At 40.5% G+C, this 25346-nt stretch overlaps 1 long non-coding RNA gene across 1 annotated transcript in view; it reads left to right on the forward strand.

The window, feature by feature from the left end:
- The first annotated feature begins 745 nt into the window (after window positions 1–745).
- Window positions 746–25346, forward strand: part of LOC109852585 — a 220421-nt gene continuing 195820 nt past the window's right edge. The window contains exons 1-2 of the long non-coding RNA XR_002250013.1: window positions 746–799; window positions 1363–1427. This is a non-coding gene — a long non-coding RNA (uncharacterized LOC109852585). The remainder of the gene's footprint in view (window positions 800–1362; window positions 1428–25346) is intronic.

Here is a 25346-nt window from a genome sequence, read left to right on the forward strand (position 1 = left end):
CTCTCTCTTTCGCGGAGTTTCGGCCTCGGCCGAAGATAAACCAATTCAATTACACGCTCTCCTTCCCCCTCTCTCATGAAACGCACTCCCAACAATAGCGGAAATTAAATGAAATACGACACTGACCGGAGGTTTCTTGAGGCATATCGTGCAATATAACTAATTAAGGAGTCTGAACAAATCGAATAGATTGATCAAAACGGTTAAAGATCCGATTGAATATGATCAAAGGAAAAATGTAGTTATATCATTTGCAATGCAATAATTGTGACGCTTCTTAGGTCAGACCAGACCAGAGAAGAGGAAGCTCAAAACGAGAGTTGCGGAGTATAAGAATCAGATTAACCATCGTACTGAGAGTGCTTCTGTCGTCACACAACATCGAATCGATGCGGATCATACGTTTAATCGGCAAAATACAAAAATTTTAGACTCGGAAAAATCATTTTATAAAAACGGTCCGTGTCCGAAATGATTCGTATCAAAATACAAGATCGTTTAATTAATGTTAGATCGGACACGAGTAAACTAAAACTTTATTTTTCGTTTTTGAAGTTGTATAAAGCGACATAGGCATTCTTGCGATGTTTACGCATGATATGATTGAGACGTCGGTGGGGGAATGTTTTTCGGAGTGGTAACGTAAAGAATGTAGCTCAGTCTGTCGGTGGCCGTCGCGCTAGTTAGTGATTCGGTGTGTTTTTTCGAGTCGTTGTCATCGAGATTTGGTTACGCGGCGATGGTTGACGGCGATGCGCGACTGATGGACCGAGTTCTTCCTACACCTACGAACCTTCCTGTAAGTTTTTCAAAAACCTTGTAATTCGAGTTATGCGTTATTAATCCCTTGCGTTAGTTCTGTTTAATATATTTGTATATTGTCATATGCAGTGTGTACACTGAAGAAGACCCTAAACTAAGGATCGAAACGTTTGTTACAAACTATACAAAAACAAAGAAGTTTATTAACCCGAAGATCTGGTTAATAGGTTAATAGATCTGGTTGCCTCAAATTGGGCACTTTTCTACTAGTATAACATTTCACGAGGAAGAATACATAAGATAAATAATTAAATCCGTTAAGAGCTGATTATTTTAAGCGAAGCGGCGATATGCCGCTTGTGAAACTGTTACTCTTGCGACGCGTCGAAATAAAGGTGCAAGTTACGCGATTATTTTCTTCCTTATTGTTTTTTTTTCTTTGTTTATTTAATACGACACATTCGCTTGTCGAAACAACGAAACTTTTCGACTGGTTCGTTGTGATTAAAAATTTTGTTCAGTGTTATTTATTTGTCAAGATAGAATTGAGAATTTGAAACCAGTCGATCTCTTATCATATTATATTTATTTTTGTTGCAGTATTGCATGATGTTTGGTGCGTGCGTCCGGAGAACGAAGACGAAAGCTGAAAAACATCCGGTGCGGTGAGTCTTAATCACTTAGATTTAGATTTGCTTTAATTTCGCGTGTGCATCTGCTTTAGAGGTACAGTATCGCCAGTTACAGGCGAATATGTTTGCGTGTTTTTATAATTAATTATTATTTTTTTAAATTATTATTATTCTTTCTTTTTGCCGAAGCAAAATCCGCAAGTTACTGCGGCATCTTCGCAAATTAGAAGAGCGCTGCCTTTTGAGATCGCTTCCCCGGGTCGCGCTGAGGGGATTCGAGAAATATATATATATATATCGGAAATATAAACGCGCTTTCCGTTTGTTCATCCGCCGTGTATTTTCTCTCTTCATTTTGTATTTCTTTCTCGTATCCGCGGCATTCGCCCTTTGACATGAACTATTTCAATCTATGAATCAGCAATACGTGTGTGTGGGTGTGTGTGGGTGTATGTGTGTGTATTATAAGAGAGAGAAAGAGAGAAAAAAGAGGAAAAAGGAACGCGGAAATAAGAATGCGCAAACCTGCGCACTCGCGATCTCACATAATACCCTCTACTTCCTTTTTTACTTCCGTGATCTCTATTTTTCTTCCTTTTGTGACTCGATACCGCCTTTGTCGATCTCTATTATATTCCTTTATTTTAGACGAATCGCGAACACACGCACAGAGTTGGCATCTCTGATTAATTCTTTGACAATGGAAGTACAAGGCTGCTGTTCTTATTTTTCTCATAAGAAAAGACTTTTTTTTCTTGCATCTACAAAAATCAAGTTTTGATGAGTATTAAGTAATTTATTCCATTTTGATGAATATCGATTAATTATATTTTATTTTTTATTTATTTTTATTTATATTTTTCTTATATTCTCCATATATTATTCGAGCTACGGTGATTTGTTTTCTGCACTGATTGCTTGGCAACTTTCGTAATAAATATTTTCTCGTTCCTCTTTCTCTCGCTCTTTTTTTTTCTCTTGCTTGCAATAATCGCTTCGCGGATCTTCGTGCCGAGTCAGCAACAAAATATCACTCCTTCCTTCTTGTTCGAAACGTCTTCGGTACGTTCTCGCTTTATCCGGATCGTGTTTCAAGCTCCCGTGATTCAGTGAGCTCTTAAACGTCCCGCTAATCGTTGTCTCGCATGCGCACTGATATAACGCGCAACACAACGACGCCTCTCTTTCTCTCTTCGCCGTATTCTTCCGCGTCGTTCTCTTCATTAAAGCGCCTTCGCGTTTCGTTCTTTCGCGAGGGAAACAATCCGCGAGGCGCGCGAGCTCTTCTCGAAGTTTTGTTGTCTTCGTCGAGTGTCCGATGTCATTATCGGGGACGCCGCGTCGATCGCGCCAGCGGATCTCGATCGATCCGGTGCGCTCGATCGGACGAACGATCTTGAAATCAAAGAAAGAGAGAAGAAGAAGGAAAACAAGAGTGGTCAATCCTCATCACGCGGCATATCTTGTTTAAATCCAGTCAATGTAATAATTGTAATAATAAAATTGTACACAGAAAAAAAAATGAAGTTGCTTCAATCGAAGTTGACGTCACGGGCTGCCACAAAAATAAATAGTTCATTCAATTGCACGTGCGATTAATTTAATGTCTAGATTCTTAAAGCTAACTATCTGCTGTGTGTAGTGCAATAATATTGATGTTGCATCAACAGAATATATTTCAATTAAACTGATATTGTTGATTCAACATTATTTTTTTTTCCGTGTATTAATGTCAATTTTATGTTTTAAGTAAGAATACGATGATTAGCGTCAGATATGCGTGTTGAAGTTAATCAATTTCTTATATATTAAAATTAAGGAAAAAAACTGAGTCAATCAATCGAGACAATTCCGCTGTCTCGCGTTTCTTCGAGAGAAAGCTTTTGAGAAAAACTCCTGTATCAGGAAGCGCGCAAATGTTTGCCGAAGACGAGCGCGTAGTTTTCTTCCTTTTCTTGTTTTTCTCCCTCGCGTTTAGCTAGCGTTTTTATTTCTATTTGCGTCGTGTTGTTGGCGAACGTGTAGCGCCTCGAGGAGATGCATTGTACGACTGCAGTTATTTCTTCTGAGAGAAAGTCAGGATAAGATAGGATACGGGAGATTTGCGAAAGCGCTCGGTAGGGTGAAGCACACGGGGTCAGAGGGTGGGAAAGAGGAGGGTAAGTCGCACACGAGAAATGGAGATACGAACAAGAAGTGGGTCGCTGTTAAAACGCTTCTTTTATTTGAATCGGTCTCTTTCGATTCGGATTGCGATTTTTGTGATGCGCGTCGCCGATGCGAAATCGCGGAATCAACGTGAAGAAGCGCTTCGTCAAACGTACATACGCGGTATGTAATTTCTTTCGCTTTATTTACTTGTACGGGGTTGATAGAATATTGTTATGTAAATGTGCATGTGCGTATACATGTTTATCAGCAGCGAGCACGAAGCCATCCGAGAGTGCAGGAAGGCGCGTCGTCGTTCCTCGAAAGGGAACGACACCCGAGTCTGTTCCCGGCTGAGAGGCACGTCACGAAGTAAATGCACAGCTCGAAATCGTGCACATCTCGGCCCGTTTTTCGCACGTGAGTCCAGGTAATTCACGCCCCTTCCCTCCGTTTCTCCTAACTCTTCTCGTCCCGAATCGCCGATAACATCGATCTCTCCCGAAAGCGTCTCGCTCTAGCGAGATTTAGGTGCGCTCCGCCCAGTGCGCACCTAACGTAGGGGAGTCATGGGGTGTGCGCGCCTAAATTGGAACCACCCAAGGAAAAGTGCTCTTTTCACCGCGTGAAGTAAAGCCAATTCGGCAAGCAAAAGAGTTGAAAAAAAATGACGCTCAAAGAATGAGGTAGCGAGACAAAAAACACAATAACAAGTAACATTCTTATTTTTGTTTATTCACTATATTATATATTTGTACGAAAGATACATTGGTGCGTTAAAAAAAACAGTTGCATTCCACATCTTGTTGTGTCGTTTTTGTCATTTCTGTCGATCTGCTGCCGTTCTCATCAACAATAAACCGATAAATTGTACATGTTGAGGCGTGGATCGGATAATCGCGATGCCTTGTTGAGTGGGACGTTGGTTTTGTCCCGAATGGAACGAGAGGTGGATAGGAATTGAAAGGATAATAAGCAAATGCACTCGAATTGTTGACCTTGATTGGTACAGATCTCAGCGTTGATTTATTCGTCGTTGTGCAATTCACAGCGTTATCGACGGCACGCAGGGTCGACGAACGTTTCACACACTTTGATGATTTTTGATGATGGATGGCTGGATGGCTACAGTGAGCACCACGAAGGCGAGAGTCCTTCGTGGTGCTCACCTGAGTGGTCCAGCTCGACGAGCTCTAAATCCTTTAGGAAGTTTAACTTGTCGTTATTGTTCAGATGATGTGTCAAAGTATGCTCGTCTATTTCTTTATGTTGGCTTTTGGGCTCGTCTATTTCTCCATTTTGGCTTTTGGGCTCGTCTATTTCTCCATTTTGGCTTTTGGGCTCGTCTATTTCTCCATTTTGGCTTTTGGACTCGTCTATTTCTCTATTTTGGCTTTTGGGCTCGTCTATTTCTCTATGTTGGCTTTGGGCCAACAATGGCACCAAGTTCTGTAGCTTCTTCTCGATTATCTCCCGCGTCGTCTGATTCCTGAAGTCCTTGCACCTGTCCACGTTCAGACACTGCCGGCACTGTTTAAGTATTAATTCCGCTATTTCGCGATGGCCCATTCTCACTGCGTTGTCTGTTTCTTGGTATGTTGTACGGTTGATACACCGCTGTACACTTTCACTCCCTGTAACAGGAAGTCGATGATCCGTCTCGGGCTAGTAACACGCATGCCTCTAGGCAAGGGAACACACAGACACTTATTCAGGACCAAAAGTCCGATTCTACCGTACAAGAAATTGTACAGCATTCTGGTTATATTTACGTTATGTCTAAACACCGACTGTGCAGTCGACTTGAACATGCTGTCTCTGGGACAGAACTACTCTCATGTTAAACTTCCCAACGATTGGGATGGACTTAAGCACTTTTTTGTAGGGGAGTATCCCTAACACCCTCATCATGTGCAGACATGTAGACGTATACTGCCTTCGATTTTTTTTTTCTGTTAAAATAAGACGTTACAATTTTACATATAATGTCGAAACAACATAGAAATAAGAAAAGAGCAATTAAATATTCTGCAATAAAAAATTCATTGGATCTCTGCTTAGAAAGTTGTGTAGTTTCACAATCAATTAACTCGTTCGATGCTCATTTTTTAATTCATCGACTTATTATTCCGCGTGAGTGTGCTTTCGCGCGGATGTACGACCTCGCCCCTGCATTACGTTTATTAAATAATGTAACGGTCCTGTAACGTCATAAATTTCCTGAAATTCGCGCTTAAATAGCGCTAAATGGTAACTACCGGAGCGTGATAACGCTCACGGTAAATTGACTTTAAATCATCGAAAGAAGCGCGCTTCATTAACGGGAAGAACCGGCAGCGCAGGAAGAGAATTATCTCCGAGTGGGTTAAAGTCGTTTGCGTACAACGATCGAGCTCGCGAGCTCTCGCTCTCCCTTTCTCTCTTTCTCCGAGAGCCAGACACTTTGAATCCTTAACATTCATCCTTGCACGCAATCCCATGAGATCTTTTCGTACAAAATGCGCGCGCAACGCGTGCATTGAGAGCACATAACAATATTACACTCAATATTAAACACAATAAATAAATTCATATGTGTGTATTAACTGGGCTAGTATGAACTAATGTTGCAGAAGATGTTGTGCAGTAAAAAACTATGTTGAAGCAAAACGTTTCGACTATTTATTTAGTCATCTTCAGTTGCAAGACTATATACACTTGTAAATTAACAAAGATTGAATTATGTGTGTGTCATGTCCGAATGTTTAGTACAAATTGTTGTACAATTATTTAGTATACAATTATTTAGTTGTTGTACAACTGTTGTACAAAAATATTTAGTACAATAAATAAAATCTTCTGTTTGAATAGGAAAAGCACATTATAATAAACAAATAAAACAAACATGTAATAAATAATTAAACAAAAATATAATAAACAAATGCATACTATAATGAAAAAATCAAACTATCTTCTATTCTATCTTGAATGTTAACATATAACGTTATTTCTCGCTATTTGAAATCAAATCTCTGGAATGGTCTAGAAGAGTTTTTGTTTAAAACTCAGATTGTAAACGCTGAGTAAACACGCTGTTATAGAACATGCTTCTTTTTCTTCTTTATTGTGAAATATAGGCTTGAAGTTTGTTTTTTTCAAGATTAATTCGATTCCGAGGCTTTATTTTGGGTTTTGAGTAAATATATATAAAATATAAATTTGATCTGAAACTTTAGAGATTGATCAATCTCTAATAAATTATTTACCCACTGAGAATGACTGAAAAATACAGTCGAAACGTTTGGGCAAAAAACTTGTAGTATTTATTCACATGCAAAAACCATCCAGCTAGTTCAGATACGCCCTGTCTCATCAATTTGAATTATAATTCATCCTGAACCAGAGGCTATACTTCTCAACTTCACATAACAATTTATTTTCTTTTAATTTTAAACTGCCAATCCTGGCTTCACTTTTGGAAGAGAATGCTCTAGTTATATATGTCGTTGATCCCGATTCAGAGTTCGTCAATTAATCGATCAAACTCGATTGAGAGGGACCGACTCGGAAAAAAAATCCGAATGTGCGGATTCGAACTCGGAATCTCCATGTTCGCAGCCCCTACACTCAGATCGCGAGACCAGTGGGCCGGTCCACTGGTATAGAACATGCAATGTATGTAATGTTCTTTTTGCGATTCTAAAAAAAAAAAAAACGATACTGATACACACACACACACACACACACAATTGCTGATTTAAAACGGGGCGCGTGATCTGGCAACTGTTCCCGATATTAAAAGACGCCATTTACCGGCGAACCCTTAATATCCCCGGCGGCGGGGTAAAAATTTGCATCGAAAGCGGGGGTGTAAGAGTGCTTGATGAAGATGGAAAACACAAAGCGCGAACCGGAACTCATTTACACGAATAAAAATATCTCGTTCCTCTTTCATTTTGCCACGCAGCGACAGTCCACTAAATTTCATTGTTTTTGCGCCCGGTCTTTTTTTTTTGCAGCTTGTTTTTTTAACCCGGAAAAAGTTGTGCGCTTAAAAAATCAAATTATTTACAAAAAAATAGTAAAAACAATAAAGCTGTCGCTGTAAAAATGATGCGGCGTTAAACACGTTTACTCGAAATAAAACATGCACAGGCGCGCGCGCACACACACGCATCCACGGGGGGTGTGCGAAAATGCGTTAAATGCGAAATGTAAACGCGAAAAACTGCACACTCGTGTGCTCGGACGGCGAATCACACTCGTCTCTTCGGTGTAAAAACACGCACGTACGAAATATTTATCGCGCGGATTAGGGATCGTTCCCGGAGGTTTTTCAGTCTTATCTCGCCTCGAGTTCTTACGGGCATTGTGTGCCCGCCTGCGAACTCATCAGCGTGATGGACGAGTAAGTGTAGAAAATCGTGCCGCGCCGCTTCGAAATAGGTTCCTGATGTCTCTCTCTCTTGCCGCACAGACACACACCACCGTTCGGGCCCTTCCGCTTTTCTTCCCACGCTTTCCTTTACCGTTAATGCTCCCTCCGCGATAGTTCCGTTCGCTCGAAATCGCTATCATCTACGGAAAGGCGCTTATTTCGTGCCGGTCTCTCTAACGCCTTATCTCGGCACGAAACAAGCTGCCTTTCCTTTCCACTTCGTCTCGGCTTCCGTCGTTTATCATTTTTTTTGTTGTCGTTCACCCCAATCCGAATCGCTCGTCGTTTCGCGCGCGAAATTTAATTCAATGCCGAAGATCCTCTTAATGCCGGCTGTATAACGTGTAGCATTAGCTGCTTGAAATCGTACAACTGTTGGAAATCGCACGGTAAATAAAAAAAGATCATTCTTTTTTGTTGACAAAAAAAAGTTGCCGATTAAACGACCGACGCTCTTTTAGTTTTGCCCCTGTCTGGTAAATTTTCTTTAGAGATTTTCATCAATTTTATTAAAATTCTTTTTTGCAAATACATCAATATGTAATTCGTCAAACTTTATTTTGTCTAATCTATTACAACTATCGGAGTACGTCGGTCTACGGATCACTACTGCAAGTGATATCCTGGGAAAAAAATATGCCCCCCGGTGTGTGTTGTCTTCGTCGGTGTGGAGTTCACTCTCGTGTAAATCGTAGAGTGTATGTGTGTGTGTGTTTAAAATTTGTACCTACAAATATTAGTTGGATTCCGATTCACCGGAAGTGCTTATAATCACTTTGAAAGCCTGATTGGAGGCTCGATTCACTTTGCTTTCCAATCGATAAAACTCGACTGAAAGAGACCGGCTCGAAAAAAATCCGAAAGTGCGGATTTGAACTCGCGACCTTCCTAACTCGCAGCTCCCACACTCAGGCCGCGAAACTACTGGGTCGGTCAATGTGTACATGCTTTAAGAAACATATTTTGATATCGTGATATACTTTTATATGCTCTTCTCCACTTTTCAAACACCTTTGAATTTTTAACAGATTTCTTTCGACAGATTTCCTCAAAAAAAACGCTTGTAACATTATAACTTTAAATAGTAATGTGTGTAGTTAGCTCTAAGATTTTTTAAAAAATTATAAAGGTGTTGTTAATGGCTGTTGAAGCAAACACAGATGACGGTGTGTATATTGATGAATGAGTTTTATTGAATGTAAAGCTTTCGACCTTTGTATCGGGTCTTTTTCAATACGATTCTACAAAATTTGAATAATTCTACAGAACAGAAATTTCATTATATAGAAATTTTATTATAACTTTAACACTGAGTTGAGATTTTTTTTTCAATGGCAATTCTTGCGTTGCGTTTTTTACGGTTTATTGTTTCTCTCGTAGCACTTACGAGCACTTTGGATTATGCCACAACGACTAATTACCTGATAATTGCTTATCAATGCGCCGTTACGGAGCAAGTATATGTGCGCAAGAAAACAACGGGAAGCGATATATGCAACGCCTGGGAAAAATCCTTTTGCGAAGAGAGAGAGAAAGAGAGAGAGAGAGAGAGAGAGAAAGAAAGCTATGTTTCTGACTTAACGATTATGGACGGTTTTTATGGCGGACTGGAAGAGAGATTTTGCGACCGCAATGATTCCGCGCCTGAAAGTATCGCGTCAATGATCGCCTGATTAGAATTTTATGATTACGAGTGCCCATTCGCGATACCGGGGAGATCGCGAGCGCGCGGGCACGAAATGTACGCGCCATGCGTATGCATGAGTCGGCTGTAAATAATCGTCTCGGCGTTGACTGTAATTTATGGCTAATTTGACTGCGCCTCGCTCCCCCGATAGCTAATAACTGCGACTAATGGCGTGCCCACTTAATGTGCCCGATGTCAAAAGCCGATGGATTTTCAGCGCGATAAGCGATTCGCCGCGTTTGCGCGAATAATCTGGCGAAAATTTAATGCTTGAGTGTTTTTTTTTCTCAAATGTTGAAAAAAAAGTTGAAGATTCGACAACCGTCGCTGTGTGTGCAAATAAGAAAAATCTATTCGCGTACGCGTCGATCGATAAAACCGCGAGCGCGTTCAGCGAATATTAACATAGCCCTGAGTGTGAACTTGAATATCAGTGAGCGAAAGTGACTGATGAATGATCAACAATTAACTTGCGGTTACCCTTTTGTTCGATATTTATTGTGCGTTCGCAGAGCCGTTTGTTCTCCGCGAAAATATCATTATCGAACTCCAGCCCGAAGAAATATATCACAGTCGAAAACGAGGCACAATGGGTGCTCCCTCCCTTCCTACCCGGTTTAATAATTTGCCACTCGGAATTACGAATCACCTCTAATGCGACCATATTGCTTGCGTAACAATGTTAATAACACTCGACGTCGATGGAATCTATAAGTAATTAAATTACAACGTACTACACACACCGTCACTCCGGAATCAGCTCTCCCTTTGCCGATGTAATTTCAAAGTATCTGAAAGCAGGTGGAAGAGTTTTGCGCAAAGCGCTGTTCGTTTGCAAATACTCTCGCTTTGTTTATGAATATTCACAATTAGAATTTATATATACGCAGTGATATATCGTATAATGTCGCGGGCGAGTCGCGAGTATATTTAATAAATATATTTAATAAATATATTTAATAAATATGAAAGAGAGAGAGAGAGAGAGAGAAATTTAAATACATTTTCAAATACATGGTTTTATGCATTTATGGTTTCTTGAATCTTTGAATCTAGTCTATATGCAACACACACACACACAGAAACATGCAGAGATATGGACTAAGCTTTAAGAATATATGATAATAGATGGATATGTGTTATTGATTCCCCTTAAGGTTACAAACAAGAAATACAATCTATTAACTTATAACTTATAACTACTTTTGACCTTGACTCATGTAACGAATTGAGTGGACACAGCGGCACATAAACAATCGCTAGTTCATGAGACGCGACTCGAGTTAGAACAAAGTGTCGTTCTGAAAGAGAAACAGAAGTGTGACATTTTAAAACACTACTTACACAATGTAAAACGGCGAACTGAATTAAGTAGATGTGTACCGCCTGATGGACATAGAGACATGAATGATGAAGCTTCTGTATCACGGCTGGTCACCATCAATATCAGCTTCATCGCAAGCAGGATCGAACGCGCCGCCGATCGCTGATACTCCTCTTGTGAGAGAGAAATTAATTCGAGATTTTACGAATTAATCTTTGGAGGCTCGATTCAGTTCAATCGATTTGTTCGATTGAAAGGGACCGGTCCAAAAAAAATCCTAAGGTGGTAAGCGGATTCGAACTCTTCGTGTTCACGCACTCAGGCCGTGAGACGAGTGGGCCGGTCGAGACAATGTGGGAGAAACACGTTCACTCTAATTGCAAAAAAATATTATTTTCTATTTTAGACAATATGGGAAACTCTTGTTAGCGTTTCGATAGAAAAGATTACAGAAATAAAAAAAAAAAAACTAACGTTCGGGTTCTTGGCATTTTTTCTTTTAATTAAATTGAATGTGTTTCTGTTTCTGAATCTGTTTTGTGTGTGTGTGTTTTTTTAAATCGATTTACGAAGGAAGATATGACGTGGGAAAAATTCAACAAATCAGATTTAGAGCATTTTGACTACAGAATTTCACGGGAAATTGTTGCGAGAAGAAACTTTATCTCTCGTGATTCCGCGGACTGCTGATTCGGCATTGTCAAGCATGCGCCATAGAATGTGGCTAGTGTTCCCGATCATCAATAATTTAGCACGAGCGTTGATTCAGCAAATGGAACTTTTGCAATTATAATATTCTCATTAACGAACCGCGCCCGCTGACGGCGCTTATTATGCCACGTCCGCGCATCACGTCTGGCATATCACAACGCCCCGAAGTATCATCGATGCATTTGCCGTATTAAATAATGAACAAGGAAATGTGGGCGATCTCTCGCGTTGGACGTACTACCGTCATCTTTTATGGTTTACCGTTTATTTTTTCTTTACTAACTTGCATCTATTATTATTAGAATTTTTTACATTCAGTAAATTTTTTCATGTGTCTAAAGAAGATTACAATTAGAGCCGCGGAGATTTGTTTGCGAATGAGGCTCGAGTTTCTCGATTGCAAACATGTGCTGATTGACTGCGAATGTCAAACGAAGTTTAATAGAGAACCGTCCGGTTGTGATCGATCGCGAGAAGCATTAAATTGCCGATTACAAAAAAAAAAAAAATTCTCGTTGAAACCGACTATTCCTTTCCTGTCAAGATCCGTTATTGAAAGTTCCGATTTATCGGCCGCGGAAAATAATTGATAAACTGTGCACTACGTCTGCGATGCGGCGAGTGAATCTCCGAGCAGTTAATCAATCACAATATTTCGACACCGCAAAAACGTTGCATCTCCCTCGCATTGATTTATATTTAGTTACTATTTTTTTTCGCTCACATTTCTGGAACGAAGAGAATGTAATTAAACTCGATTTTAATGCGATGTGTATTTATCTCTCTTTTTCTCGTGTGTGTATTTGCGTGTGTGTGTGTGCGTGTGTGCATATATGTATGTATGTATGTATATTTATTGCTTCATTGCAATACAGAATTTTACAATAGAGGTTGACTTGTTTACCTATTATAATATCAGTAATAATTCTTTTAGTAACTATTCATTTTTTAAAGACAACAAACACGTTTGATGTTAAAAAAATTCCAAACTTTGTAAGAAACGCTATCCCGCACGAGTGATAGACAACTGTTTATTATTATTATTCGTCAACAAAAGACCGGCTGAAAATTTGCACAAATATTCTTTGTAATGTTAGAAACACGGTGGTTATTTATTTTTTAGTGAGCACGAACTGCCTCGTTATTAAAAAGAACGCCAATCTTTATCAAAGGCGCTATTTCGTACGCGATGCGAGAGAAAATTGTTCATTGTTCATCAACGCGAACAAATAAACGGCTGCAAATTTGCACAAATATTCTTTGTAATGTTAGTAATACGGTGGATATGCATTTTCATCGGATAGTAAGTGTGAAAACATCTTCTACTTATTTTCGTGTTTTATAAGTTAATAAATATTTAAATTATTTATTTTGTTTCTGCGAAATATATATTCAATATGTTAGAAGAATGCAAGAATGTCTACGTGCGCAACAGAAACAGTTTTTAGGTGGTTGGATTCTGTAATTTTAGTTTTTTTTTTTTTTTATCAAATCGGTCGCTGCAGCCCTGCGTTCCGGCGGTTTCGGACTAAGTCTTCGGGCCACTTTCAGCTTCATTGATAAGAATAAAAATCTCGTATAACTCGCGTAATTAATCTCTCGTCTTAGCCATCGAGTCATTTTGATCACATGTGTTGCACTTGTGTATATTATTAAAACAAATTAGTTATTTCTCACAAAAAAATTGAAATAATGATACCCGTTTGAACAAACGGCTTTTCTCAAGACAAACGTCGCAATGTAGACCGCTGTCATATTGCGGATATCCTCTGATCGTCGACCGACTGAAGAAAGCGCGAGCGTACGCTTTCTTCCGTAATAAATGAGCTTCGCGGGGGAGAATAGCAGTGCTTTCAGGATAAACTCGTCAATTCTCGCGTTCCGTCGGGCGATAAGCTTCTCCCGCGAGCTTTATTATCCCCCGGCACGAGCGAGTCCGAGGGAGGGAGAAGGGGGAGGGGGGACAGCAGCTTCATTAAATATCGATTCCCGAGCGGGTGCAAGCGCGTATCGTGCATACGCGCGTCAGGTCCGCGTCTTCCTTATCGGAATCGCGACGATAAAACGTACATTCGTACACGTGTACCGTCTCGCCAGGCCGTATGAATTATGCGCGTAACGCGTGCCGCCAATGCCGCACCTCGCGCCCTCTTTTGCCTACCCTTGTTCCGCGGTGTTCTACCCGGGCCGCGAGCATCGCTTTATCACCGTGTAAAAACCACCCCGCATGTTTCAACGCCGTGAACAGTGCCGATTCGCGCTGTTCTTGGAATAACGCGAGAGAGAGACTGTAAATTCCGACTGTGTCCCGACGTCTTACAACCCGTAAGGGGAATGGGGAAATATAAATTATTGCACACAATCTGGTTTTATACACCGGATGAAAGATAGAGAGTATCCGTTGCACTTTTGTGACTCGACAAAATTTTATTGTAACATTGACGAATGATAGCAATCGTCGTTCAAATTCGTCTCGAATTCAATTAGAATCGAATCTTCCAAAAAAAAAAGAACCTCAGGTTTCGGAAAATTTGTTCAGATTAGAAATGTGAAGCTCGATAAAACGGTGTAAAGTTCTGAAGCGAAAAGCGTAGTAAAATTTTTCAGATACGACCTATTTCGTTATCTTCGCTACGCAATCTTCGTGTTATGCAAATTAAAAAATGTCACATTAAGGAACGTGTGTATTGGTCGTTCCTTGCGGGGGGTGGCCTCCTAGGATTTTTTTTTCTTCCTACACTCTTCGTCTCACCCTTCACCTTGTGTGGTGTGTAATGTACGCGTTAGGCGCACGAGTTGCGTTTCGCAGCGCGCGTGCGGTCGCTCGTTCCGCGAGTCATAAATAATCTTGGAAACATGAATATCGCAGGACTCAGCCACCCCCACGGGGTCACTACGTGCGTTTCTTCTTTTTCTACTCCGCCACCGCTGCCGCCTACGTGCGTGCTTCGTCGGTAATTAGGAGGTTTCCCCTCTTCCTGCTTGTTCTTCGTCTGATTCTTTTTTAATTTGTACCACATTTCGCGCGCGCGCTCGCTCTCACAAATTTCACTCTAATTTGCTCACCTAACCACTCTCTTTCTTCCTCTCATTTCCTCTCGTACTGGAGAAAATTAAATGCGTTACACGAAGATTTAAAAATCTCAGAATTTCGAGGCTGCGTCCTCGTCGGAGTTTCTATTTTCTAAAAACTACGAAATTATCACACTATTAAAAAGTTTTTTGTTTTTCTCTCCTTCTCTCTCTCTCTCTCTCGCTCTCTCTCTCTCTCTCCCTCCCGTGTACGTGTGTTTCAGAGACAATTAGGAAATATTAATTCTTACCGACTTTGTCTCTCAGTTTCCTGTTTTTTAATTTTTATACTCCGCGTACTTGCGCAAATTTCGTTCTAATTTTCTTTTGAGCAGTTTAAACGCTACATGTATTGCACAAAACACAATACAAAACTGTTTATCAAATCTCAAAGAAAGATTAAAAATGTTCAACGGAGATAGAAAGAGAGAGAGAGAGAGAGAGAGAGAGAGAGAGAGAGAGAGAGAGAGAGAGAGAGAGAGAGAGAGCGAGGAGCTTCGCAAAACTGGTATGTAGGACACCCAACACTATTCGTGCAAAACAAAAACCGTTCGCGAGAATCCTTCCACGAAATTGCGTTTCGGTAAATATTCGCGGGATAGGAACAAAGACGGCATCCTCTCCGGCGAGAGGAAACGCGCCGTTCGCGAGAGCAGATAATCGCGAATCTAAGCGGCGGCAGTCCGTGTCGCGTGCGTGCACGCGTGTGCGTGATTCCCGCTCCGTGGAAGTAGCTACCTCCAGCAGTTAAGATCTCGGGGTATCAGGTTTCTCCGCCCCGATTGGTATCATCGACCGCGACCGGTCGCCGCGCTCTATCTGTCCGTCATCCTCGTCGCGACACGGTACAAAAATATCTCGCAGCTGTTTCCAAGGCAGGAAAAAATTTCAAACTGTGCGCGCGTAAGAGAGCTTTTAACATGTATTTCGTAGCAATATGTTAAATTTATCATAAGAAGTAAGAAAGGTTTTTTAAAATTAGATTTAGACCATTAATCTAAGTGTACCGCAGACGCGTTACTTATTTTGTATTTAAAGATACACGAGTCTTTGTGTGTGTGTGTGTGTGCTTCTTTTTTGTTTTATTACCTTTTTGGCTTTTACTGTGCTTTCAGATGCACTTTTTTGTCATTACGGTATATATATAAAAAAAAAAAAAAAAAATAAATCCGATTTGTCAGGAATAAATATTCAATTGCTCATCCTCTGCCCGCATCCGCGGTTAAAAGCTTCTATATTTAATACAAATAAATGCATCTGTTGCTTCTAAAGGAGAGCCTCGGAGAGATTAAGGATTTTAAAAACTAAAAACAAGAATAAGTATATCGCGCAGAACTAAATAAAAAACAAAAAGAGAGAGATAGATTTTAGCAACGCTGATAAAAAAAAAATATGTGTGAAAACGCCATTAAACTGTACTCGCGAAACGTATCGCTCGAGTATCTTCGCGAGTATCTTCCTACAACGCGCAATTTAAACGCGTGTGTGGAGCTCGCGATCCGCGTTGCTATTGGAACAATTGCGCGACAAGCTCGAGATATATTAAAGCGAAGTGAGTTACGTGCGCGTTATCGTGTTATAATCCCGGATTCGCCGCGGGTAACGTAAGTGCACCAAATATTAAATGTAGCGAAGTGCACTCTGGCGCGGGCGCGACGACCCTTAAATAAATCGTGACCGGCCGGAAAATATTTTGCGGTCGAGGGAGTAACGTGTTCGCGGCGGCGGCGGCGAGCGAGCGAGCAAGTTTGCGGGGAGCATCACGCGCGGAGAGAGAACCGGCTCTAATGACGTTTAATAAACGGAGAATAAAGCGACACCCCCGCTCGCTCGTAGATCATCGGACGCAACCGCACTTGCTCGCGAAACGTTAGGATTTCAGGCTACGCGCGCGCGCGCGCGCACACACACAGAAATTGTCGAAATTTATTAAAACTGCGCGAACTCGCGAACCGGAGCCCAGATGCGGATTCCACATGCGATCCGACTATGTGTCTCGACGTTTCGAAACATCTGCGCGTCGTGATAACCGGAATTTTTTTACGACCGACGGAAATCCTACCGAAATCTCGTTAACGAGTGTTGGATGGAGTCATTAGTTTTTATTGGCAAAGTTAAAAATATTAAAAAAATATATGTATATAATTCAACAATGTCTTCAAAAATTAGGAATCTTTTTTATGCCGTCTTCCTAATTTTTTACATCCGTAGAAATTTACGAATAATTTAACATGATGATTCAGCTGCTGCGATAAAGATAAACAAAATATGTAGTGTGTAATTAATTTTATTTTCATATCATATTTTTTAATTCTATTTTTATATCATTCAAGTTTAGTTCCAATTAAAAATTCACGCCTCTTACGTAAAATAATTCTCTAAAATATTTATAATACGGTCCGCTCATAAATTCTGCAGACTCCGTAAAAAAAAAAAAAAAAAAAAAACAAACGACCGTTTCTTTCTCTTTCTTTCTGTATTTTTAATAAAATTCTCTTTTAAAGAAAAAGAAGCAGAAGAGTCTCTCGGCGAAAGTAAATCGCGTCGCAGAATCGGAAATCTCTAACGATGACGCGCGTGTGTACGTATCTCGGTGCTTTGATTGAGAAATGACGATTAACGTGGAGATCAAAGAGAACATCTCGCGCAGAACTCTCGAGAAAATCCGTCTCTCGACGTCTAACGAGCAGCAGGTTTCGCGGTAAAACTTTTTCCCATCTTGCGGCATATAGCGTAAATAGATATATATCTCGGGCAACGGGTGGCTGATGATCTATTACTGCGAAAATGGGTCAATTAGACAGCCTAGCTCCGGGTTACGGCGCTCGTTCCCAAATTTCGGACTAATTCTGTTTGCCGGCTTTAATTACAGGACCTGGCCTCTGCGCGCCGGTAACAAGGCCGGGATAAAAGTGACACGTTTCCCCGGCCGGACGTTTCGCGGCGAGCCCGTTTTTATGACGATGTTACGACCGGGCATCTCTTCTAACGATCGCGGAATTAATTAGTGCCCACGCGGAACGGAATTTTCGCGCCGAACATATAAGAAATACGAAAAATATGAGCGCGCGCGCGCGCGAAAGAAACTACCTGACGCATACATATGTTTTTGACCGTGCGTAAATTTATTGACGATTTATAAAAAAACATTAAAAAAAAAAAAAAAAATTGCAGCAAATGATAGAAAAAAAAACTAAGAGTAGCATGAATAAGTTGATATTTCGTCAACTGTATAATTGTAATCCCTGCTCATCAAAGCCATGTAAATCGCGTGAAATTGACTACGGAATTACGTTACTTTCTTTCATGCAATTTTCATGCTCTGTGTACTTTCACTTCGCCTGGACAAGGTGAAATTTCACTGTGAAAGTCCTCCTACGCGTGTACAATGTTCTTTGTAACACGTATGAGGAAATACTTTGATGGGCCGGGTAATAGAGCGTCAGCGAGATGAGAATATTGTGCGAGGCGGTAGAGAGGACCGGGAGGGGGAAGGGGCATGCACACACAATAGACGACGGGGGGAGCTGACTTTGTGATAAAGCGATCAAAGAAGCAACAAAGTATCAGCCAAGTCGGTTGCATTAACACTAGTTAACTTGGTTAACTGTACGGTATGAAACTGGAACAAGAAGAAGATCTCTGGATTGCAACGTGGCGAAACTGTGGCGTTGATGTAGCGTGCGCGCGCGCGCGCGTACCTGTTACGTTAATTAAGCGCGTTGAATAAAACACAATTTCGTCTTTTTGCTAACGTAACGTTGCATAAAAGTCACCGGAAAAAAATTTATCTCGAAAGAAGGTCGCGACACAATGGCGTCTCACTATAAAGGATAACTTCTCAATTGTCCAATTATCTCGTGGTTTTCATCGACTTCCTTTGCTCCTCCCCCTCTCCCCTCCGCCCGCTTCATTTTGCGCGACTCGAATATTTTCAATTACTTCTTATTCACGTCAAAACCCGTGCGCAAGCCGGCACACGGTGGTGCAAGGTCCGCGACCCCCTTAATCCGACAATTACAATGATTCTGCGAACGTAGCGCGAGCAATTATACGTCCCTCGGCATTCATACTAACCCGTGCATTATTGTGTATTCAGTACGACAGCATTACAAATGGCGGATGCAATCCGGTGCCGAGTAATTGCATTTCATAACGACTTATGAGCTGGTTGATACGAGGGTAATTAGAGCGCATACCGCTGATGCGGGAACAATACGCTTCGCGAGGGGCGCTGACAGTAAACTGTTAAAGGGTGATCATAAAGTTTCGTATTTAATAACTCGCGCGGAGGTTATCACTCTGTGTTTACTACGTTGTAGAAACTATCCCGCTCTTAATTAAACGTTTACGACACGTTTGCCATCGGGTTTGCCGCGCGCAAAGTTCGAAGTATAAATATTTCATGATATCACTTCTCCCGCTCGTCCCCCTCGCGCATTGAATCGTCGAGTTCGAAACGTGGGCGGTCTTACGGTCGTTTTAAGGACCGAAAACCTGCATCGTCAGTAATCCTCATCTCAGGCAGTAATCTCTCATTTCGCAAAGACGATCGATATCGAATTGATAACGACGAACAAATTCCCGTGTAACGCATATAAAGTTTCATCACGACGACAGTTTAAAGCGGCCAAGACTGCGAGAGAAGCGAAGTTTCTCTCTTTATTTTATTAATCTTCATTAATGGTAACGACTGGATTTAATTTTGTCGCGAATTCCGCGGGACGAGATCGCAAATACTTAGTGAAAAATGGGATGCCTTTTTAAAAGTAGAAGAGCGACGCGGTGCGGCGCGGCGCGGCGATCAGAAGCTCGCGACGGCGAATAAACACGCGCGCGACTTGAAATACGCTGATTACTCGGAGCGTTCATAAAAGTCGCGCATTAATTCCGTCTCTCTCTCTCTCTCTCTCTCTCTCTCTCTCTCTCTCTCTCTCTCTCTCTCTCTCTCTCGGGGTCTTAGATCGAGCGGGCGGAGGTACGCGCCTCTGAAGACCAGGATCGCGCGCTTCTGAGGAGGAAGCTTGGACGCCACGCAATAAAGGCGACCGCCGAGCGATATTAAAAGTTTAAAAGCGCGATCGTAATGAAATTGTTGTGCCGCGCTCTCTGTAAAACGACTCGCCGCTCCTTCGATCTCTCTTTCTCTCTCTCTCTCTCTCTTTCTTTTTTTTCTCTTCCTCTCGCCTCCGCTTGGCGATCGCTGAATTTTTTATTCAACCGTAGGATGCGTGCCCGTGGAAGCTTAATCACGCTCACGTGCCACGGCACTGTGCACGTAAGAACGAACGCGCGTCACGCGCCGGTTCCTCGTATATCACCAGCGACGTATCGGGCAATATTTTCGCAGTTATGTTTTCGTAGTTTATTTCACGCGGCCGCGCCGCGTTTCTGACGAAAATTGCCGGTCTGCAACGGCGAACGACAACGTCCGGTACTCTGATCGGGATAATCGATAAGATACAAGACATGCAATACACAGCAGAAATGTAGTTCGGATTTATACATTTGTTATGTGTCCCGATGTAATTAAGCTGATGATATTTTGACATTACTTAGCTATTAAGCGTTTGCGAGTAACAATAATGTATGCATATATAATTTGTTGAACAACTAGACCCGCGGCCCTATTGTTCTAATTGAATATTGAATTTTAACTTTTATTTTTTTTTCTTGAGCTTAAAAAAACAATAAAAGTGCCAATAAAGATAATTAATGTTATAAATTAAAACTGTGTAATTAAAATTTTTTCTCTTTCGCATTGCGTAGTGTTTTCTTTTTCAAAACCCTGTTGTTTTAATAAAACAACTACGGGCGCGCCATATGTACTAGAAATATCGACGCGCTCGATAGAAGCCGACTTACTTACGCGAGCGTTAATGGCGCAGTAATCCTACATAGGGATTTCTGACGGGAAAGCGGGAACTTGACTACGTAAACGGCTACATTAAGATCTCTTTTATTTATGCGACTTTTGCCACCGAATTCGGCGGGGTAATACGTTTCGTGTTTCAAAAATAAAAGTAAACACAAAAAGTATATCTTCTAATATGTTAAGTTGTAAGAAGCATTTTTTTCTTTGAGAAAATTATTTCTTTTTTTTTTTTACATTAGAATTCTTTGAATGAAACGTAATACACACGTCTGAATCTCAGAACGATTAGGGAATGAGAGGAGGACACACACTTAGAAAGATGAAAAAATTGATTATATCTTCGAGAATCGACAATTTAGAACCGTTTGCGGGTTTGTTTTGCAGAAACAATAAGATGAAAAAGGTATGTAGCACCCAAACATTTCGACTTTTTATTCTAAAGTCATCTTCAGTGGGATATGGTACAATAAATTAACAATTGGCAAGTTCAAATATATTTTAAACAAAAAATGTAACAGATAAAAAGACGATAACGAGATAAAAAGACTGTAATTGCAACTAAACGTACCTTGATCTAACAATTACTCCTAGGTTTCGATGCTCTACGATTATGTTATGTCAAGTTTTCAAATGTGTTGTGAGAGATATCATTGTTAAGACTGGGCCCAGGACAAGAGCGGTCTTTCTCGTTACTATACGCATCTTGAAGATTATAGCGTGGAAAATAATAATTATTAAAGCAAAGGTTCAAAGAATAAATTTACAAGAAAGAGAAACCAAAGAGCCTATTATTCTCTTTCTTATAATTTATTCTTCGAGTCGTTGCTTTAACCCTTTGCACTCCGCTGTCCCCTCTCAGGGGACATCGTAATTCTAGCATATCACTCGGATGTCCCCTCTCAGGGGACATTCAAGTTTATTAGTGATTACGGGGAATTAAGTTATTTCAGCGCAACTTTTTAAGACATGCATGTTTCCCTGAAGTTTTCTCTTGAAATGGCACAAGAAATCAAATCAAAATATCGTAAAATCGTTCGGAGTGCAAAGGGTTAATATTAATCATTATAAACTATGGTTTTTTGTTTGTGGAGTGGGGATATATAGGACCCTTATATATATTTTAATATATCTCTTTAACTGTGATTTAAATTTCTGAAGGACAATCTAACTTGTGAGTTCTTATTGTTAAAGAGAGTGTTCTTGTGGAATTAATATTCCGTTAAGGACCTAAGAGGTTAAATCTTCCACATATTTGAAAAATTAAATCGCACAGTTGCGTATCGTAAATATTTTGTTTGTGTTTGATTTTTCACAATATAATTTTCCCGGCTGCATCTGATTGGCTTTACGCGTAATGATATACATACGTGGATATACATACAAGTCAACAATCGTATGTGAATATACCATTTGGCGCTTTTGCTTTAAAGAAGCCGTAATATATTGTGTCAGATACGAGAAATACGCGTGTCAATTTCTCTTCGCGAAAAGCGGTCGAGAAACGTGCAACTTTTATCAAAAATCGTTTTCCCTAAAAACAATGTAAAGTTAAAAATCGCAGGTTTTGTTTTTTAATCCCTCATTTACACACTTTTTTTTCGAAAGCTCTCATAATCCGGTTATTAATATCCGGTTTATATTTTTGCCAGGCAAAAGAGAAACGACACGTAAAATGCTCAAAGAATTTGCCGGTTGAAGGAAACTCGCGCGCGCGCGCGCGCACGCGGCACACGAGACGTAATATTTTCCCCGCGAATAAAAACGCACGCTCGTTCGTCTCGGCATTTCTATTTCTCGTTATTCCACCGTACTTTTTTGTTACTTTAAATTTTCGCGACGCGGCCGCGCCTCCTCCGCCCGTTTCGTAACGTTCTTTATGCGCCGGTATAAACACAATTTCTGGCAAGCAACGCTCGCCACCAGCCCTCGTGTATCCTCGCCCGCACTTTATATGCATGCACGTTTCCCTTCTTCTCTCTCCCTCATACTCGTCCTGCGGGACTCGGTAAGATACAGAGCAATTTCTGCCGGATCTACAACTTGTATCTTTCCGCGTTACGGGTTTAATTTCGACTGCATTAGGAAAACGGGCGCGGTTTTCTTACGTCTGAGCTGATCGTTCTCTTTCCGAGAATTGTACGCGTGTTTGCGAAACGCGTGCGAGATATCCTCCTTGTTGCATCCGAACGGATTTGTTCGAGTAAAGTTGCTCCGCCAGTTCGATCTGTTCCGAAAACAACTCATGTCGCGACTGTAAAGATACATTTACCAAAATTTTTATTTGAAAGAATTATTTTACACGTTCTTCCAATTGTATATGTTTACAATACAAAATTAAACAATTGTGTGAAGGCTTTGGTAAAACTTTGAAAAAATATGTTTGTTATTATATCGATATTTATTATTATATAATTATTTATTACTATATTGATAATTGATTTAATTTTTCATGAATTTGCATTTTTTTGATTTTTTTTGTTTGAGAATTTTGTAGAACAAAGTTTAAGTTTTTCTTGTTCGAAGAGGCTTGCGTATCGATCAATATTTAATATTAAAAATACAAAAGATCTCTCAGGGAAAATTTTTTCCTAAAGAAAACCCGATTTTATATCGAAAGAAAGATTCTATGAGGGTTTGCGGGATCAAAGACTTCATAAAGAGTGCGTGAAGGTTTTCGGAATCATCTCTTCCCATCCTTTCCCGTGATATCATGAATATAAGATGCGCTTCTTAGTAGCGCATAACCAAAAAGTAGCGTATAACCAAAAAGCGGCCGATATATTCGTAGAATTAAGATACTAAATTATGGCGTCGAAGGTAACGTTTTCGTGCTTTTGCGCCCGCGGAAAGCGCATCGCGCGCTTCTTGCGTTCTCATCATGCGATGCAGCATGAACGATGCGTCGGCTTGCCTTGCCGGCACGGCGTGTAAATGCAAACGTGGGCCTGTGGGTCCCGCAGGGGGTCGGAGGGGGAGGGGGACAGCTTCTCGGTTGCCTAGATAATTTCGTCGACACGGTGAAAATATCCGCGCAGCGAGACAATATCGCAGACCGCGGCTCCGGAATATCCAAGAACAGGCAGAGAATTCCTGCATCCTTCTCATCTTTCCACTTCTTTTACCGGTTGCCGTGGTCTCCTTTCTCTTCGTTTACTTTCTCTGTTCTGCGTTCACTGGTATGCCTTTCTCTTGTCCCTTGCGCTTTTTTATTCCGTTCTCTTTGTTACTTCTTTTCTCTCACATTTTTTGTTTTACGTTTTCTGTGTGTATGTGTGTCTCGTATTTACATATATATGAAATTATACAGAACAAACTTATAAATTCGCAAAATATTTGTTGTAAAATCTGCTTCTCTCACGCGATAGCATAATTTTTTGTCAAATTTAAAAAAATAACTTTATTCAGAATAATACCGAGAGATATATTGTACAAAACGACGTAATGTGCGTTTTTCTCCAGCGCGTGTATTTTTTTTTTTTTTTTTTTCTAGCAGCGCTGCAATTTGCGGTGCGTAACAATGCTCAACACGAAAGATTACTTGTTCGTTTAATTAACCGTGAGTACATAGGAGTACAGATAAGGTAACTGCGCGCGTCTTTTATGCAACGCACGAAAGTGATAGTTTTTTTTCCCTTGTTTTTTTTTTTTTTTTTTTAATTTTACTGCCGCGCATCCCCCGCAATAATCTTAAATCCCACGAGCGCTCGGCTACACTAAATAAATTTTGTCTAATTACCTTGTCCTCTCTGCTTTATTCGCTTTACGTGAACGCAAGGTTTACGATAATGCTTTAAGGACGAACCAGTCTCTACTTAAGATCAGCAAGGTTCTCGTATATCAAAAAAAAAAAAAAAAAAAATTTAGAAGGCGAAATTACGTGTAAGTGCTTTATCGATTGATGAGAATTGTGTAATAATTCCCTCTTTTCTCCGAGATTTATTTCTCTACTTAAATTATACGTGTCTAATTATTTATAATAAATTACTTTAACATACTTAAGTTTATTTTATTGTTTACTATTTTATTTGAGTGTGAGTGTGTCGCATTTTTAATTTTGATTTGATTATTTTCGCATTTATCGATAAAATAACGATACATGCAAAAAAATCTTACATTTTTAATTGGAACGCTCCGCGCCAAAGTTACGCGTGCAGTTCATCGTCGATACGGCGAGCGGGGAATTCCTGGTCATCATCCTGGTGCACCGCGGGCGCCAGGTGCGATAGGCCTTTTCTCCTGCAATTAAATTCTATATTTTTAGTTCTGGTTTCTATTTTTTAAATTTTAATTTCTATTTTTTAATTTTTAGTTGTTTAGTTTGCGCGGCATTTGTTAATTAATTTATTTCGCGTGTGAATGCCGCGTATTACTTTATATTCGTCTGGTCTATGTTTTATTTTTCTAATTTTTTTTTTTGTATTTATGCACAGTTTTACTCTTTTAGCTTCCTGTGGGCCCAAGATGTTCCGATTGAATGGCGAGGTAATTGAAATGTTTAATCACATTGGTTACAAGAGTTTTAACCGCGTCTTTCTCGAAATCGACCACTGTGTGGCGACGTTTCAGAACAGAGAGAACACTTGTATCAGGCACTGAAACAAATTACGCTCCCGGCGTAATCTTTACGGACGATCTATCCTTGGGCCCGAATACGGCATAGGCGAGAATCATGTTTCCTCGGGAATGTTAGGGACTTCTCTTTGAGAACGAAAGGGGGA

The sequence above is a fragment of the Pseudomyrmex gracilis genome, unplaced genomic scaffold (assembly GCF_002006095.1).
Source record: "Pseudomyrmex gracilis isolate BER0280 unplaced genomic scaffold, ASM200609v1 scaffold_31, whole genome shotgun sequence".
Taxonomy (NCBI): Eukaryota; Metazoa; Arthropoda; class Insecta; order Hymenoptera; family Formicidae; genus Pseudomyrmex; species Pseudomyrmex gracilis.